A 20,507-nucleotide genomic window follows, 5' to 3' on the forward strand; every position below is an offset into this window, starting at 1 on the left:
TTCTTGGTTCATCTTGCCTTATTCATTTATTTATTTTTTTGTACATCAGACATTTTGAGTAGAATAAGAGTGGACACATTTGCACTGTGCTTTTGTTTTGTTTTGTTTTGTTTGCAGACAGTATCTGGTGGCGAGGGTGAAATAATTATTATTCACATTTTCACGTCAGTTAAGTTGACCTTGACCTGGAGCTGCTTTTCTGTTCTACTGCCTACCTGTCCTTGTAAGTACCTCTCTATTTCTGCGTGTGTTATGTTTATGTATTATAAGTATTACCTTGACTTTCACATAACTTGAGAAACTTTCATTTTAAATTTAATAACTTTCCTAATGTATTTTGAGTCTTTAACCAATAATTATTATTTGCTCCTTTGATGAATGTAGTGGTTAATATTTTCCATGTATTAATCAGGTATACTCATTATATCAGTTTCTTATTTTAAATTAGTTTGCTGTTTACACTTGTTGCTTTTGCAAATAATAGTGCTCTAAACAGAACTCAGATTTTGGGCGGTCACCTAGATTAGGAAAATGACAAAAGTACTCTTTTTTCTTAGGCTATTTTACAAGGCTTCTGCAAAGAAATGTATTTTGTACAATAGTAATGAGGAACAGGTTTCATAAAAAACCCAGGTATTTGGGAGTATTTGCAGGTTAATGAAGGTAAGGATTTATGAAATAGAATTGGCTTCTATGTGTTATGTGTTGAAATAAAGTTGCCCTTCGTCATGTAAAATAGAGAATGGTGTGGGGTCGTGATCTAAGGGTTTTGTTATGAACATATTAATGCATGCCCCCTGGCCCATCAGATGAAAGCAGTGTCACGTGTGTACTGTTGGCAGATAGATCATAACATCCTTCAGTATCTTCTAAATGATACAACCCGGGTTCACAGTTCACTCCTGATTCTTTGTTTCTATCATATGGAGTAGATGTGTCAGCCCCGCTGTAGCACCCCTTCAGGTACCACTCCAGACTGAGAAGGTTCTGGAGGCTTCTGGAGTTGCCATTATAACCAGATTTACTAAAGTTGAGAAAAAATGCCCTGCAGGGCCGTTTCCCACTGTAAGCTGAATGCGAGTGGTAAATGTTCAGAACCCCAGTGTGCTGGAGGCCTGCCTATCACCTCGTAGCGCCCAAGGATACACATAGTATCTGCAGTTACTAAGGTCCAGCCGAGTGGCTTCTAGTAAGAAAACCATTTTCCAAACTGGATCCACTGGTGACCTCAAAAAAAAACACCTCACAATAGCCTTACACGTTTTCACATTTCAGCGTACTTTTCACATCACAGTATATTTTCATCGTCTTGATTGGGTGGAATGCACCTTTGGGGTCTTCCATTCAAGAGGCAACTACTGTGTCACTTATTTGCATTGCCCAGTAGAGAGGAGTCTTGGCTATTTGCAAAGTAAAGAATTCAGAGAGAAAACAAGTGAATAAATAAAATGACAAAGGTGACCGTAGATCAAGCAAATGGGCTGCTTGTGGCAAGGGATGCCTCTATGATTAATTAAAACGGAACCAATGCTATGCTTTATCATTAATTTATTGAGTGCATTTTCTGACCTGATCAATTTTCTTTACAATGCTTTGCTGCAGGTCAAAAGTTGAAACAAGTTACTGTTTCTCCAAGTGAACATGTTGCTTTCAGGGAAGAAAGGTGAGCAGCTAACCTGGTGCTTTTGGATTTTTGTGTGTTTGCACTTCCAAGTCTGTGAGTTCATTTTTTCAGAGGCTCACAGAAAAATATTTCAGTCATAGACATTTTTCTTTGTGAGTGTCCCTACGTGGTTCAAGGAATCCTAAGTATTGTTTCTTTCCTTTTTAAAACCTTTTTTAAGTAACCTGAATAATTTTGGGGAATCATTCCCATATTTTCTTTTTCTACCATTTTGTATTGGATTGAAATTATTCGGTAGTGAAATCTAAGTGTGCAAAATACTGGTTTTTATCTTTATCTGGATGATTCAGGACACAGAGGCTTATGCTAGTATTTGTACTGTAATCCTACTACATATTATTCCACTGCCTCGTTTACTCTTTAAAATTTCAGTTGATTAAAGGGCTTCTTTATTTTCCAGTTGATTTAATCTTATTTTGATAGAACAATTCAAGGTCACATTGTAATGCTATGTGAGTTCCATTCTTCAGGTCCTAAATAAAATGGCCGCTGCCCGTGGACTGCCCTTGATTCGCAGCGCAGTAGACAAGCACGAAATAGGCCTGGCGGTGGAAATGCTTATTTGTCGGGCGGGCGCCCGTCTGGATCAATGATGAGCACAATTGTCTGAGGATGCTGAGGGACTCATTCCAGATGTCAATCTGAGGTCCAGATGAGTGGCCCTCCAACAGGACAAATAAGGCTCCCAGAGCCCGGCTCTATTTAGTGACCCCAGTGACCACACCGTGCCACTGAGACCAGGCCTCCCTTTCTGAGCGAGGCATTAGTGTCGCATCTATGAGGCCATATGCGACTTGGGGTATGCTGGTGACCTGAGGCTGGCTTCATTTGGCCACTTTGAACAGAGGCTGGTAGCTAGCTACTTGTGCATGGGAAGTATGTCCTGGAATAATTAGTGAGGAAGCAAAAAAAATATTAAGTTAAGAACGGTTCACGCACCTGTGATGCGTCCAGAGAGCCTCATTAGCATTGGGCTAAGAGAAGGAAAGCTGCGTGCCTGTGCTACGTGTTAACAATGGAGTCAATTCTAGTGCTTTGTGATTTTAACTACTGAATATTTTCTAAGACTCTGTCTGCTTTCCTTTTTGTCCTTTTTTTGTTGAAACAGAGGGCTGGAGTCAGGTCTTTCACTTCAGAGAATAGGGTGAGTAACTCTACCCAGATCCTTGGAAATTTATGTCATGTGCTCTGTGCCAGGCCCTGAGGTCTCCGTGTTCATCTCTTTAGAGACTTACTTGAAAATATTTTCATGATGTGCTCTTTTTTTTATCGAAACCCTCATCAAGGTTACCTACATCATTGAATCGTTATCATTTCTTCTTTCATGTTAACTTTTTCTTTTCTTTTTTAAAGATTTTATTGGGGAATTAGGGGATGGGAACAGCATTGGGGAATCCGGGGGGGGGGGAAGGGGAACAGACAAGTTGTTGTCCTTTTTTCTTCAGTCCAGTTGTGGAGGACGTTGCTTCACTGGCCCATGTTGGTATTGTTATCATTGCGCTCTTCCTGGGTGAGTCAGATCAGTCGCCGGTCACTGGATGGCTGCTCACGGTAGCTTACGGGAGCCCACTGCAGCTCCACTGTAGCCTACGCCGTCGCCGGCCACTCACGGCAGCCCAGCTCCAGGTCGAGCTGTTGTTCACCATCTTAGCTGTAGAGGGCGCAGCGTCACTGGCCCTAATGTGGGATCTGAACCAGGCCCTGCTGCTCAGAGCTGGCGTCCCAAGCCTACTCTTAATCAATGCGCCACTCGGCCGGCCCGTTAACTCTTTTTTGCTTTGATGGAAAATGTACAAATTGAGAGAATTTTTGGCTATCTCATATTGGAGCTAAAAATTATTGTAGTGATAAACAAATGTGCTAAAATATTATGAGATTTTCCTCATCTGTTTAATGACAGGGATGTCAGAATAGAGACTCATAAGGCCTTTGTGACCACACTGCATTGTATCCCCGTTTCTCCTGGAATCTTTGAAGGCTGGCATGGATGAGCTATTTCTCATGTGCGTCATGGGACATTGTATGTAAAATTTTGTTAGATCTCTCTAAGACCATGAAGTTTTTATCTGATAAAAGTTGCAATATTTGTTTTGAAACACAGAATAGTTCAAATTGCAATGGTGTTGGGCTAAAAAAGGGATATTATGTTAGAGGTATCAAATGGAGAGATATGGAAATATGATATATGGCCTCATTATTTCATACTAACACTTGAAATATGCATCCCTAAAAAGAGTGAGTGGTTCATATGTTTCCTGGCAAGCTATGTTGAGGGTTTTGTGTTACCTGGGACATCGTGATTAGTGCTCTAAGAATAGGTAAACTTTTTTCTTGGCAAAGCTTTGTTACTAATTCTATAAAATTGTACTTATTTTTATATTGATTGCATATTGTTTATTTGTTTCTATTTATTCTCTAGAAGCATTGAAAAGTAATTCTTAAGAATTGAGCTACAGCTAAAAAATAGTCATAGATCAAAGAGAAAAATTAGTTCTGCCAAATATCGTAATAAACTCTAGAACCTCCATCATTAACAAACCATTGAGCAGGCATAAGGGTAGCAGGAGCCATGGGGCATGTTGTTACTCAAAAGGCATATTCTCACAATCTGTGTATTCGTTACTATGAGGACAGTCACAGATTCATGGATTCGGGCTACTGTGTGAATCCAAAGAGTATGACAGTATATCGATGCATAATATGTGTTTAGTAAATAGCCATATTATTCCTCTACAGTAGGGCCCAGACACAGAAGCAGAATATAACTTGCATAATAGAACCTTCCTGTGTGACTAACTCCAGACTCTTCGCTCCAGATGCTGCCCCTTCTGAAATGCATTTCATTTTTACCAGATTTTTTTAAAGTTTATAAAAATGAAATGGCATAATTTTGTTTTCTTTATGACTGCCTTCATTTGTTCAAGAATTCTTACTAGTCAGATGAAAATTTTATTTGAAACATCAAATTTCTTGTTGTAAGCTGGTTAGTAATATGCTCCTTATTTTGTATGTCTTTTTAATTTTTAGTTTTCAATTACAGTTGACATTCAATATTTTATTAGTTTCAGGTGTACACATAGTGGCTAAACATTTATATAATTTATGTAGTGATCCCCCTGATAAGTCTAGTCCCCATCTTACACTATACATAATTATTACAATGTTATTGACTATATTCCTTGTGCTGTACTTTACATCCCTGTGACTGCTTTGTAACAACCAATTTGTACTTGGTGTTGTCTCTATTCTCAATTAATCTTGCTAGGAGGGTTTCAGTCATATTAATTATTTCAAATTACTAATTTTTATTGTTCTTATGTTGTATATATGCTTTCCGTTTTGCTGATTTCTTTTTTTTTTAATTAAAATTTATTGGGTTGACAGTGGTTCATAAAATTACATAGGCATCAGGTGTACAATTCTGTAATACATCACCTATATATCACATTGTGTGTTCACCACCCAGAGTCAGTGACCCCCTCTACCCTCATCATTTTGCTGAGTTCTGCTTTTAACCTCATTAATTTTTCCTTGTGTTCCTGTGGAGTTTGATTTGTTTTTCTTTATCTAGCTTCTTGTATAATTTACTGATTCAGGGCCCTTTTCAATTCTAACATATTGATCTTTACTCTAAATTTGCCTGTGAGCATTTTCCAGCTGCATTAGCACAAGATTGACATTTTGCATCTTTTCTGTGACTCATATAAATATATTTTCTAACTTCCACGTTGATATATTTTTCAGTTATGGACTATTTAGAAGGGCATAGCTCAGTTTCCAAGCACTTGGGCTTTTTCTCTTGGTTTTTATTAATCATTTCTGACTCAACTCCCTATTGTGAGAAAACATACTTTGAATTGATTTTATTGCTTTAGAATAACTTTGTGTCTCTCTACTGGCCCAGGGGATGGTCAAAGTTAACAAATACTTCATTTGCACTTATCACATTAGCGTGTAGTTATGACATCGTGGGTACATTGTTCTGTACATGTGAAGGTGGAGCCACATATGTTGTAGATTTTCTATCTAAGGTCTGAAAATGTATTAGTCATGGGGAGTCATGTGAGAGATAATCATGGAAACAAGACATCTGGATAGTTTTTGGAATGGTTGTACTATTTGTATTTTGATCTCTGTGTTAACTAGTTGCTGTGTTTGGATGGTGAAAATTTATTGAGCTGTAACTTTTTAGTATATGCACTTTCTTACATATAGGTTGTATTTCAATCAAAAGTTTAAAATATCTCCCATCAAACTTGTCCAAATATTAGCTAAGATATTGTCTAGTAGATAATGTGTTACTTGGGGCCTAATAATTGAGGTCTTCAGGGTAGGTCAAGAGTGTCCTCTTTTAAATACAGACATTTTCAGCAAATCAAACATCACAGTAGCATTTAACACTGACAGACATAACAGGATAACCTTTCATTTCCAATCATTGAAATACTATTATTATTATTATTATTATTATTATTATTATTATTATTATTATTATTTAAGATTTTATTGGGGAATTGGGGGAGGGGAACAGACAAGTTGCTTTCCTTATGTTCTTCAGTTTTGTTGTGGAGGACGTCGCTTCACTGGCCCATGTTGGTATTATCATTGCGCTCTTCCCGGGTGAGGCAGATCAATCAGTCGCTAGCCACTGGACTGCTGCTCATGGCAGCTCTTGGCAACTCCCACCAGCTGCCGGCCACTCAAGCTGGCTGTCGGCCACACACGGTAGCTCACGGCAGCCCACTGCAGCTCCACTGCAGCCTACGCCATCGCCAGTGACTCACAGCAGCCCAGCTCCAGGTTGTACTGTTGTTCACCATCTTAGCTGTAGAGGGCAGTGTCACTGGCCCTCAAGTGGGATCTGAACCGTGGCCCTGCTGCTCAGAGCTGGCGTCCCAAGCCAGTTCTTAACAAACGCACCAGTTGGCCGGACCGAAATACTATTATTGTTAATTGCAAAACAAAATTTGTATACTAAGATTCAGATGTTTGGAAAAGCCATCGTCCAGATAAATCAGACAAGTTTCAATTTTTACTTATAATAATTTATATTCTGATAATACAGTGGTGATGATGATAAGAGGGCAAATTTGATTACATTGAATCAAAAAGTGTTACCATAAAAAAATTAATCCGGATATCTCCCATAGTAGGAATTTTTGAGATTCTGGTATTTTGTGTATTTTTGTCCAGATAATTTGAGTACATTTATATTTGGTATATGTTTTTTTCTTATTATTTATTTGTCCCTAGTGCTGGCAATGCATGCTTGAGAGTGAAAAAATAAGAAAATAAATATAAAGCTATAAATTATGGCCCGGGTTGAAGTAGGAAATTAATCACAGAGAACACCAATAATTTCAGCCCAGCACAATGCTTACTTAATTTTACAGACGTGCACAGAATGGGGTGCCCACAACATGGGCACTGTTCTCTCTCACTGAAAGGACTAATAGCTATGATACACATCAACTACCCTATAAACATTTGATGGCTTGTTCAGATGAGAGCGTGCGTGTGTGTGTGTGTGTGTGTGTGTGTGTGTGTACTTCACACAAAGAAACATGAAGAGCTGGTCACCAGTGTGTTTATCTGTGCTTAGAGTCATGTTGACTCATTTTTACATTTCAAATGAGGCTTACCCTACTGTGGAATGAGCCCACCAGTCAAGGATTCCCAATAAACCTAGCAGGTTATTATTTTTTTTGCACAGAATATTTCACAATTACCTTATGTCAGCCTGTTCTGAGTATTCTGTCTGTGTGAAGCTAAAAGCCAAGGTCATTTTCTCCAGGCCAGCCGAAGTGTGTGGTGAATTCACTACTTACTAACTGACAAGGAAATGATAAGCAAACTGGGACCATGGCAAAACAGGCATAATGGGATAGAGATTGACGTGTAAGTTAATGATGCTCTTGGTTGTCTGAGCAGATGGAAGAGAAAAGTGAAAACAACATGGCAGGTAAGCACCCATGTCACTCCTTTTATCAAGTGAGTTTAGCTAACTTTGTTGTGAAATAGAAATGTGGGTTGTTGTCCGTAAATAGAAAAATTAAACATTTTTAAAATATTGATGGGGACAGAAAATTAAAGAAAGAAGTGAACTGTAAAGTGCAGATGGAGTAAAAGTATAAAGTTTGATCTACTGATGGGCACTTGGCAGTAGCGTGATTTTTCTCGTGGAAAGGTATTGCTTATGATAGTGGGAAGAGAAAAAGTTGCTGAAAGTAGGTTTATGCAGGGTGTTTTTTGGTGTTGATTGCTTTTTGCTCCAATAATCTAAGTGGCAATCTTGAAAATCAATTCCTGCTGCATTAACTGTTCTGTCAAAATATTTTGTGTGTCAACATTGCCATGTCCCACCTGTGCCACCCCCATACAGAGAAGTGCTTCTTCAGAAGTGTATGAGGTTCCCATCCCACCAGTGTCAATAAACTGAGGCTGAGGTGTCCAGTCCTCGTAATACAAACAACAGCTCTGTAGTGAGGTAGCCAAGTTGTAGAAATCTCATTTGTCAAGAGCTGCTTCACCAAGCTCAATGGTGAGCATAATTTCCTGAGGATGCTGGAAGATTATTTCCAGATATCCAGCAGAGGTCCAGCTGAATGTCCTGTTACAGGAAGAAAAGACTTTCAAAATTGGATCGAGGGGTGACCTCATCAGTTATTCCACAATGCCCTATGCACATACCTTTCTGTTCACTTAACAAGTTGCACCATCATAATAGCTTCATTAGGCAGATTTTACTCTTAGACTTTCACAGGAAAGAGAAGTCTGGTGTTTCATTTATTATTAGTTGTTGACTGTGGACAAGCATTTGAATGAAAACTTGAATGTAGAAACACATACAGAAATAAATAAAAAAGTGGTCAGATGACTGTAAAGTGGATTATTAGTGTCAGTAATATTGTAAAATTATAAAGAAATACAGAACATTTAGATGTTACATTGGGACCAAATTGTGGTGTTTCATTATAATTGCTATTTATGTATTTTCTCAATTGATATTTACTGATATTCTTTTTTCTTTAGCAGGCAGAATAGCTATAAATAGTAACAGCACATCAAAGAATAGAAATAAGCAGATCTGTAGGCCTTTTAAAATCTTCATATGATGGGAGGGCCATAAATTGTTTCAATACATTTAAAATAATTAAATTAATATAAACCAGGTTAATCTAATTCCACAATGGGGTGAAATTAAAAATCAATAAGAGAAATATCTGTTGAAAATCCTTCAATTTTTGGAAATTGAAGTTAGCATATGTAACCTAGTGGTTTGTCAAAGAAGATATAAAACAAAAATTAGACAGTATGTTGAACTGAATAAAAACGAAAACATAACATATCAAAATTTATGGGACACTTTTTTTTTTTAATTGGGGAACAGCTCCAAGTTAAGTAGTTGTTTCAATCTAGTTTTGGAGGGTGCAACTCAGTGGCCCATGTGGACATCGAACCAGCAACCTTGGTGTTACAAGCACTGTGCTCTAACCAACTGAGCTAACCGGCTGCCCCCATGGGACACTTCTAAAGCTGTATTTAGGGGAAATTTTATAGCACTAAAATGCCTATATTAGAAAGAAGAAAGATCTCAAGCGAATGACTTTACAGTTGACCTTTGAACAACGTGAGTTTAAATTACATGAATCTACTTATATGTGGATTTTTTTCAATGAATATATTATAAAAGCTTTTGGAGATTTTTGAAAATCTGGAAAATACTTGCAGGTAAACTGCATAGCCTGGAAATACCAAAAAAAGAAAAAAACTTAGGTATGTTATGAATGCATAAAACATGTAGATGCTGGTCTATTTTATCATTTATTACCATAAAATATACACAAATATATTACAAAAAGTTAAAATTTATCAAAACTTTTGCACACAGTTACAGGCCATATATGGTGCCATTCATGGTAGAGAGAAATACGAAAAATGGAAAGATTCAGTGTTAAATCGTAACTGCACAAAATGAACTCTAGTGCACACTGCACCAGTGTAGTCATTTTTTAGCCACCTGTTGTTGCTTTTGTGGTGAGCTCAAGTGTTGAGTGCCATGTGATGCTCATCAGCTCCGCGTGAGTAGTTCATCTCTCCAGTACATTGTGTGTCACAGGAAAGTGATCTCTTGTGGTTCTTGCATGTTTTTCATTGTGTTTAGTGTGAAACCACAACCCTTGAATAACACCCTGGGACCCATACGAAGTGCCATTGGTGGTGCCGGAAGTGATCCCAAGAGAAAAGTCACAGCACAAGAGAAGGTTGGATTGCTTGGCACATACTTAGATTGAAGTCTGCAGCTGTTCAAGGTGAATGAACCCGGAGTCAGGACTCTTGTTAAAGAATAAAAGGAAGGCCGTGAAGCCGTTGTTGCAGCTACACCAGCAGGAGCGAAAACCTTGCTCTGTTTTGGGAAATACCTTTTTATCTCATATTGAAAATACAGCTTTTATGTGGGTGCAGGATGGTTATAAGAAAGGCACAAATGTGATGGGCTCGAATGTAATTCCAGAAAAAGTGAAGTCATTCTATGACAACTTACAAGGAAGGTGGAAGATCTAAAGCTGGAGGATTGAATGCCAGGAAAGGATGGTTTGATCATCTTAGAAAGAGGTTTGCTTAAAAAAAATGTCAAAATAACAGAAGAGGTAGCAGATGAGTTTCCAGACACCATTAAGAAAATCATCGCGAAGAAAGGCTGTCTACCTGGACACGTCTTAAATGCAGGTGAAAGCATCCCATTCTAAATGCCCCAAAGGACCTTTATTAGTGAGGGAAAGCAGCGAGCAAAAGGGTTTAAGGCAGAAGGAAGCAATGGGCCAACTGCCATGTTGTGCAAATGCAGTCTGGTTTAGGATCAGAACGGGCGTTGTCTGCAAGCTGCTCAGCCCTGAGCTTTGAAGGGAAAGGTGAACACCAGCTGCCATTGTCCACAAGGAGGCCAGGACGGTGAGAGACCTTTTTTTGGACTGATTCCATTGATGTGTTGTCCCTGAGGTCAGGCAGTGCCTGGCCAGTAAGGGACTGCCTTTGAAAGTTCTGATATTGGACAGTGTCCCTGGCTGCCTGGGACTCCAGGAGTTCAACACTGAAGGCGCCCCCAAACACGACATCTCTAAGTTGACCTCTAGATCGGGCCTCATAAGGACCTTTTGGGGTCATTGTCTGCGGTCTCTATGGGAAGGACTGTTGACACCATGGAAGAGAGCCCCAGCAGAGAGAACATTGTGGAAGTCTGGAAGGATTACACCTCTGAAAATACATTGTGGTTACAGAAAAAGCCCTGAAAGCTACCAAGCCCGAAACAATAAATTCCTGGTGGAGAAAACCGTGTCCAGATGCATGACATCACAGGATTCTCGACAGAGGCGCTGGAGGAAATCATGGAAGAGATTATGGATGTGGCAGAAAGGTGGGGAGTGAAGGGGCTCAAGATATGGAAGTTGGAGAAATGCAAGAACCAACAGCCACCACAGCAGAGGAATGAACAGAAGACGACTTGTGGAGATGAGCGCTTCCGAGCCAGGGTCAGGCGATGAGAAGATGGAGAAAAAGCAGGCCAGAGAGCAACTGACATCAGACAATGGGCAGGAGGGAGCCGATCACTCAGGGCTGACTTTGGCTTATGACATGGACCTTTCTATGGTACGGGCACTGGAACTATAGCAAACGGTGGATTTGGTTCTGTATAGGAGTGTTTTTAGAGAAATGAAGAAGTAAAAAGTCAGAGAGAAATTATGATGTGTTTCCATAAAGCCACACGGAGCGTGCCTCCCTCTCCTGACCCTCCCCACCTCCCCCACCTGTGCCCCCACGTTGGCGAGACCAGCCCCTCCTTCTCCCCCTCCCCTGCTGTCCCTGCAAGAAGAGAAGGATGAAGGCCTGTGATGATCCACATGCACTCAGCAGGAAACATGCACCACATGGCTCAGTTAAGAAATGTACCTTGGGAGTATGTGTGTGAGGGTCTCCATGTGAAAATCTAACAGCAAGTACTGTATGACATGTTTTGTGTCATGCTCACCTTCGCCTGCGAATGTGTTGTGGAGAACATCGTGTGTAAGACTTCTGTGAAAGTGGGGAGACCGTCCTTACATGGGCATAAGGTGAGTGATGTTTCATGTAAGATTACTAGTGTGTTAGTTTTCTTACTGCTTTATAAGTTTGCTTTCAAAGAATTGCATTACTGTACCGTATTATACTTCTCTCTCATAATTGGAGAAACTGTGTATCAGCCTGTTGTCATAGGTAGGTGTTTTTTAATGTAACAATGTTTCTAATACTGTGTTATAAATATGGCTGTTATATGCCATAAAAAATTTTATAAAAATGTATTCCTTAGTGCATAGGCTAGGCCATCATGAAGAGATTGTATCTGTTGCCCTTGGCTACCAAAAGTCATTAGGCTTATAAAGAAATATGAATTTTTTTGACATTATCTTTTCATTTGGATGTCTAGTGTTAGTTACACATATAATTTACAGTGTTTTGTATGATATATGACACTGTTGATTTACATACTGACAGACTATTCATCTTGTAAACAAATGATGTAAACTTACGGTATCGATAAATACGGTACAGTACTTAATGTTATTTTCTCTTATGATTTTCTCAATAACATGTTCTGTTCTCTAGTTTACTTTATTGTACATAATACTATATAATACATATAACATACAGAATATGTGTCAATAGACATTTTATGTTATCAGTGAGGCTTCTGGACAATAGTCAAGTTTTGGGGGAGTCAAAAGTAATACATAGATTTTGGACTGTGCAGGGGGTCAGTGTTCCTAACCCTCATGTTGTTCAAGGGTCAACTGTATTTTCACTGTAAGAAATTTTAAAAAGAGCAAATTAAGCCTACAGTTAAGAAAAAGAAAGAAACAATAATGATATGAGTAAAATTAATAAAAATATAAATTAAAATATAGTATATAAATAGAAAAATGAATAAAATTGGAAACTGATTAATTAATTGATAAGATGAATAATATTGGTAAAATTCTAGCCAGACTGATAAAAGGAAGAAAACAGCAAAGACACAGATACCAATATCTAGAAATGTAACAGGGGACATCATTTGAGATTCTAGGGACATTCCAACACTAATAAGGAGAATTTATAAAAGCTTATGTGCAGGGCTGGCCGAGTGGCTCATTTGGTTAAGAGCTTGCTTAAGAGTGCAAGCTCTGAGCAACAGGGTCACCACTTCGATTCCCACATGGGCCATTGTGCTGCGCCCGAGCTGAGCCACCGCTGAGCTGCCAACAGGTGGCAGGATGGCTCAGCTGGTGAGAGCACGTGTGCCTACCAGCAAGGTTGCCTGTTCGACTCCCGCATGTGATGATGGGCTATGCCTGCCCACAACTAAAGACTGAACTCAGCACCTTGAGCTGAGCTGCTACCCAGTTGGCTCAATGGATAGAGCGTGTGCTCTTAACAACAAGGCTGCCAGGTTCGACTCCCGCATGGGATGGTGGCTACGCCCACCCACAAGTAAGAGTGAACACAGCACCTTGAGCTTAGAGGCCACGAGCTGCCGACTGGCAGCCAGGTTATGACTGGGCTTGGAGCTGAGCTAGCTGCGTCCTCCACAACTAAGATTGAAGGACAACAACTTGGCTGTTCCCCTTCCCCAATTCCCCAACACTGTTCCCCTCCCCGAATTCCCCAATAAAATCTTTAAAAAACCCCAAAAACTTGTGTGCATAAATCTCCATATTTGTGACTGTAAATTTGACAATTTAAATAAAATGGAAATTTTTCTTGAAAGACACAAACTGCCAAAATTCAATCAAGAAAGTAGATTATCTGAATAACACTTTTTTTAATGAAATAAAATTGAATTTGTAGGTAAAATCCTTCCCACAAGGAAACTCCAGACCCATAGAGCTTCACATTAAATAAAAAATACCAATTCTACACAGTTGTCTAGAAAAATTAAAAGAAAGGAATGCTTTCCAACTTATTCTAAATGGACAACATTACTCTGATAGAAAAAAAAAAACAGACAAAAAATTTCAAAGGAAACTACACAATAATATCCCTTATTATAAATGCAAAAAAGTTATAATCAAAATTTTTGTAAATGAAATCAGACCATATATAAAAGTACTTCATGGCCAAGTGGGACTTATCCAAGACTGCAAATTTGGTTTAACATTTTAAAAAATTTATTTTTTATTACATCTGACATACATTATTATATTAATTTCAAGTGTACAACATAGTGGTTAGACGTTTATATACCTTACGATGTGACCAGCCCCATAAGTCTAGTACCCACTTGACACCATCCAAAGTTATTAAAATATTAACTATATTCTCTATGCTGTTCTTTATGTCATTGTGACTTTTTATAACTAGCAGTTTGTACTTCTTAATCCCTTTTACTTTATTCACCTAACCCCCTCCCATCTGGCAACCATCAGTTTGTTCTCTGTATCTATGAGTTTGTTTCTGTTTTGTTTGTTCATTTATTTTATTTTTCAGATTCCACATAAGTGAGATCATATGATATTTGTATTTGTCTGACTTATTTAGTTTAACATAATACCCTCTAGGTCCATCCATGTTGTCACAATGGTAAGATTTCATTCTTTTTTTATGGCTGAGTAATCTTCCATTGTATATATGTACCACTTCTGTATCCATTCTTCTATCGATGGACACTTAGGTTGCTTCCATATCTTGGCTATTGTAAATAACATTGCAGTAAACATAGGGGTGCAGATGTCTTCAAATTAGTGTTTTGGGTTTCTTCAGAGGAATACAGTCTTTACCTGGTATATTGCTTGTCTCCATGTTCTATAGTTCTATTTCTGGAATTTTTATCTTGTCCTTTTGTTTGGAACACATTCCTTTTTCTCCTCAATTGCCTGTCTCTCTGTGTTCCTTTATATGAATTAGGTAGATTTGTTATGTGTCCCAGTCTTGAAAGAGGGGCCACTGTAGGTCCCAGTGGCCCAGTCTCCCATGGTCACCAGAGCCAAGTACTATGGGGTGTCCCCTGTATGGGTTTTGTATGCCTTCCTGTTGTATTTGGGCCATGATTGTCATAAGTACATCAGTGGGTGGGTTGACCCTCCAGCTGACTCACTGTGAGGACTGGCTGTGACTACTGTGGATGAGCTGGTGTGTGTGGGACGGCCCCATGGAGCAGGGGTCACCTTGCTGATCACTGTTGCTAGCCAAGGCTGCCCATCAGGTATGACAGTTGTGGAGCCTTTGGGGAGGGACTCCAGTGTGGACTCAGCCTGGCTGCTGCTTGTGCTGGGCTTAGAACTGCTGGGCGGGAGTTCCCATGTGGGCTGAAGCCAGCCTCCTTCTGTGCCAGGCTTGGGGCTGCAGGGGAGGCTGCAGTGAAAGCCAGGGCTAGCTGCCACTTGTGTTGGGTTTGAGGGCATTTGGGAAAGACCAAAGAGTCAAATGCTTTTTCTACATCTATTGGGACAATCACGATTTTTATCCTTCGTTTAGTTAATGTGATGTACCACAGTAGTCGATTTGAGGATATCAAACCATCCTTGCATCTCAGGAATAGACCCCACTTGCTCATGGTGTGTGATCCTTTCCATTGTTGATTTGGTTTGCTAATATGTTTTTTTGAGAATTTTTACATCTATGTTCATCAGAAATACTGGCCTGTAAATTTTTTTTGTAGTGTCTTTGTCTAGTTTTGGCACTAGGGTATAATCCTAGCTTTGTAAAGAGAGTTCAGATGAATTCCTTCCTCTTCTAATTTTTGGAATAATTTTTAAAGGGTAGGTATTAATTCTTCTTTATTTTTAAAATTATTTTCAGTTACAGTTGCATTCAATATTATTTTATATTAATTTCAGGTGTACAGCACAGTGGTTAGACATTTGTATAATTTACAAAGTAATCCCCCCAATAAGTCTAGCATTGACCTGGCACCATACATAGTTATTACAATGTTATTGACTATATTCTCTACCCTGTACTTTTCCATTCCTGTGACTATTTTCTAACTGCCAATTTGTACTTCTTAATCCCTTCACCTTTTTCACCCAGCCCTCCAACCCCCCTCCCATCAAGCAACCATCAGTTTGTTCTCTGTAACTATGAGTCTATTTCTGTTTTGTTTATTCACTTATTTTGTTCTTTAGATTCCACATATAAGTAAGATTGTATGGTATTTGTCTTTCTCATTCTGACTTATTTCACTTAGTATCATAATACCCCCTAGGTCCATCCATGTTGTTGCAAATGGTAACATGTCATTTTTTAAATGGCTGAATAATATTCCATTGTATATATGTACCATAATTTCTTTATCCAATTGTGTATTGATGGGCACTTGGGTTGCTTCCATATCTTGGCTATTGTAAATAATGCTGCAGTAAATATAGGGGTGCATATGTCTTTTCAACTTAGTGTTTTGGATTTCTTCAGATAAATACCCAGAAGTGGGATTGCTGGATGGTCATAAGGTTGTTCTATTTTTAATTTTTTGTGGAACCTCCATACTGTTTTCCATTGTGGCTCCACCAATTTGCAATACCACCAACAGTACATGGGGGTTCCCTTTTCTCCACATTCTCACCAGCACTTGTTGTTTGTTGATTTATTGATGATAGGCATTCTGACAGGTATCATGTCATACTTTTGTGGTTTTTATTTGCATTTCCCTGATGATTAGTGACGAACATCTTTTCATATGTCTATTGGCCATCTGTATGTCCTCTTTGGAGAAATATCTATTCAGGTGCTCTGCCCATTTTTTAATTGGATTGTTTGGTTTTTCTGGTGTTGAGTTGTATGAGTTCTTTATAGATTTTTGGATATTAATCCCTTATAAGATGTATCATTGGTGAATATCTTCTACCATTCAGTAAGCTGTTTTTGTTTTGTTGATGGTTTCCTTTGCAGTACAATAACTTTGTAGTTTGATGTAGTCCCATTTCTTTATTTTTTCTTTTGTTTTCCTTGCCCGAGGAGATTCATTAGTAAAAATATTACTAAGGGTAATGTCAGACTTTACTGTCTATTTTTTCTTCTAGGAATTTTATGATTTCAGGTCTTACATTTAAGTCTTTAATTCATTTTTATTTTATTCTCTATATGGTGTAAGAAAGTGGTCCAGTTTCTTTTTCTTCCTTCCTTCCTTCCTTCCTTCCTTCCTTCCTTCCTTCCTTCCTTCCTTCCTTCCTTCCTTCCTTCCTTTGTCCAGTTTCTCCAGGACCATTAATTGAGTAGACTGTCTTTACCCCATTGTATATTCTTGCCTCTTTGTCATAGATTAAATGACTATAGAGGCGTGGGTTTTTTCTGGGCTCTCTATTCCATTGACCTTTGTGTTTGTTTTTATGCCAATACCATGCTGTTTTGATTACTATGACCTTGTAGTATAGTTTGATATCAGGTAGTGTGAAACCTCTAATTTTGTTCTTTCTCAAGATTGCTGAGGCTATTCAGGGTCTTTTGTGGTTCCATATAAATTTTAGGATTATTTGTTCCAGTTCTGTGAAAAAATGCCATTGATATTTTGATAGGGATTGCATTGAATCTGTAGATTGCTTTGGGCAGTGTGAACATTTTAATGCTGTTAATTCTTCCTATACATGAGCACAGTATATGCTTCCATTTATTCGTATCTCTTCAGTTTCTTTCTTCAGTGTCTTATAGTTTTCAGTATACAGGACTTTCACTTCCTTGGTTAAGTTTATTCCTATGTACTTAATTTTTTTAGATGCAATCATAAATGGGATTATTTTCTTAATTTCTGTTTCTGATAGTTCGTTATTGGTGTATAAAAATACAACTGATTTCTGAATATTAACTTTGTGTCCTGCTACTTTAGTGAATTCATTTATCAGTTCTAGTAGTTTTTTGGTGGAATCTTTAGGGTTCTCTCTGTATATATTATCATGTCATCTGCAAATAATGACAGTTTTACTTCTTCCTTTCCAATTTGGATGCCTTTTATTTCTTTTTCCTGTCTGATTGCTGTGGCTAGGACTTCCAATGTTATTTTGAATAAAAGTGGTGAAAGTGGACATACTTGTCTTGTTTCTGATCTTAAGGAGAAAGGTTTTAGCTTTTCTCCATTAAGTGTGATGTTACCTGTGGGTTTATTATATATGACCTTGATTGTGTTGAGGTATGTTCCCTCTATTCCCACTCTGCTGAGAGTTTTTATCACAAATGGATGCTGGATGTTTGTCAAATGCTTTTTCTGCATCTATCGCTATGATCATATGATTTGTCTTTTATTTTGTTCATGTGGTGTATCACATTGATTGATTGTTGGATATTGAACCAAACTTGCATCCCTGGAATGAATCCCTCTTGATCGTGGTATATGACCTTTTTAATATATTGCTGAATTTGGTTTGCTAGTGTTTTGTTGATAATTTTTGCATCTGTGTTCTTCAGGGATATCGGCTTTTAATTTTCTTTTTTTGGAATGTCTTTGCCTGGTTTTCGTGTCAGGGTAATGCTGGCCTGAGGTAAAACTTAAGGTCTTAGAGCATATGCCTTGCCTATTGCCTGTGTGTGACCTTCTCATTCCCCTATGTACACACACAGCTCCTTTTGAATGTCCTAATTTTCCAGAGTCTAACTTAGGGCTTTAGATGGTCTACTGTTTGTCTCCACCCATCATCTCTTGACCCAGGTATCTGCACATCTGTAATAGCACTGCACCTTCACCACCAGTGACTGCTGCTTTCCCCCATCTGAGATCTGAGTTAGGTAAGAAAGACACCAGTCCTTCAGGCAACCCGCAGGTAGGTTACAATGTTTCAGGAACATCGGTTGTCCTCCTACTTTAAGAAAGGGAATTAGAAACTAATCTTTCATCGTCTCCAGACTGAGACCACACCATTCCAGAGAGGTGGGGGGTCAAGTGGGAGTAGAAGAGCCGTGACACTTCCTATTATTTTGAATGTGATGTTTTCTTGACTGGGCATTTGTCTGTTTTCCAGGGCTCCTGCTCAATTATTTTAGCTGGTTTCTGGTTATTTTCTAACGTTTCCTTGGGAGAACAAGAGTTTAGACTTCCTAGTCCACTATTTTGCTGTCACTATTCTGCATTCACTTTTAAATATTGATATTTGTTTTATGACCCAGAATATGGTCGATCTTGGTAAACATTCCCTGTGCACTTGAAAATTACGTGTATTCTGCCTTTGTGTGGAGTGTTCTAGAAATGTCATTTTAAATCAAGATGGTGAATAGTATTGTTGACGTCTTCTATAGCCTCGCTGATTTTCTAACTCAGAAATCACTTTTATAGCATTGTATTTTACTAATAAAAATAGCACCTTACCCAAAATGTAAGCAAAGTATAAAGTCCAGGTAGATGAGGGCGCTATCAAAGCTTTGGGTTTTTGAAAGCAGTAACGCTTTTTTTTTGGTCTTTTTGGTTTTTTTAAAAATTTTTTTATTAGTTTCAGGTGTACAACACAGTGCAATAGTTTTACTTTTTACCCCTCAAAGTGACAACCCCACTCCCCCAATCTGCCACTTCACTGGCCCCCCTATATCATACATATCTATTAGAATTCCATTGACTTCACTCGCACACTATACTCCACATCCTGTGACTATATATATATTCACTTATGGTTGACATACAATATTTTACAACATCAGCGTCAGGTGTACAGTGCAGTGATTAAGCCTCTACCCCATCTATGAAGTGGTCGTCCTAACAAGACATGTGACCATCTGACACTCTACAAAATATTTACAACATTATTAATTATAATCCCTGAACTGTCTTTCATATCCCTGTGGCAATATTGTAGTTACCTATTTATGCTGTCTAATCCCTTCCCTTTCTCCCTCATCCCCACCCCTCTCCCAACTAGCAACCATCCATTTTTCCTCTATATCTCTGAGACTCTTTCTGTTTACTTTGCTCATTCATTCAGTTTTTTAGATTCCACATATAAGTGAAAGCATATTGAATTTCTTTCTCTGACTGACTTATTTCACTTAACATAATAGTCTCTAGGTCCATCCATATCGTTGCAAATGGTACAATTTCATTCTTCTTTATAGCGGAGTAATACTCCATTGTATAAATGTACCAAAGTTTCTTAATCCAGTCGTCTACTGATGGGCATTTCAGTTGTTTCCAAGTCTTGGCTATTGTAAATAGTGCTGCAATAAACATAGGGGTGCATATATTTTTTCGAATTAGTGTCTTGGGTTTCTCTGGATAGATACCCAAGAATGGAATTGCTGGGTCGTAAGGTAGTTCCAGTTCCAGTTTTCTGAGATACCTCTATACTGATTTCCATAATGGTTGCACCAATCTGCAGTCCCACCAACAGTGCACCAGGGTTCCCTTTTCTCCACAACCTCGCCAGCACTTGTTGTTTGTTGATTTGTTGATGATAGCCATTCTGACTGGAGTGAAGTGGTATCTCATTGTGGTTTTTATTTGCATTTCCCTAATGATTAGTGAGGTTGAACATTTTTTTTTAAAGATTTTATTGGGGAATTGGGGGAGGGGAACAGTGCTGGGGAATTGGGGGAAGGGGGACAGACAAGTTGCTGTTGTTTTGTTCTAGTTGCGGAGGACGTTGCATCACTGGCCCAAATTGGCACCATCATTGCGCTCTTCCCGGGCGAGGCAGATCAGTCACCGGCCTCTGAACGGCTGCTCATGGCGGCTGCTGGCTACTCATGCTGGCTGCCAGCTACACATGGTAGCTTATGGCAGCCCACTGCAGCAGGGGACTGCCGCCTACGCTGTCGCCAGCGACCCACAGCAGCCCAGCTCCAGGTTGAGCTGTTGTTCAGCATCTTAGCTGTAGAGGGCAGTGTCACTGGCCCTCAT

The 20,507-nt window shown here is 38.9% G+C and overlaps 1 long non-coding RNA gene across 1 annotated transcript in view; it reads left to right on the top strand.

The window, feature by feature from the left end:
- Nucleotides 1-513: 513 nt before the first annotated feature.
- The window catches only part of LOC109396133 (uncharacterized), a 32,461-nt gene continuing 12,467 nt past the window's right edge, over nt 514-20,507 (top strand). Inside the window, exons 1-3 of the long non-coding RNA XR_002126798.1 lie at nt 514-663; nt 1,603-1,663; nt 2,793-2,828. This is a non-coding gene — a long non-coding RNA (uncharacterized LOC109396133). The remainder of the gene's footprint in view (nt 664-1,602; nt 1,664-2,792; nt 2,829-20,507) is intronic.

Source organism: Hipposideros armiger, unplaced genomic scaffold, assembly GCF_001890085.2.
Source record: "Hipposideros armiger isolate ML-2016 unplaced genomic scaffold, ASM189008v1 scaffold_504, whole genome shotgun sequence".
NCBI lineage: Eukaryota > Metazoa > Chordata > Mammalia > Chiroptera > Hipposideridae > Hipposideros > Hipposideros armiger.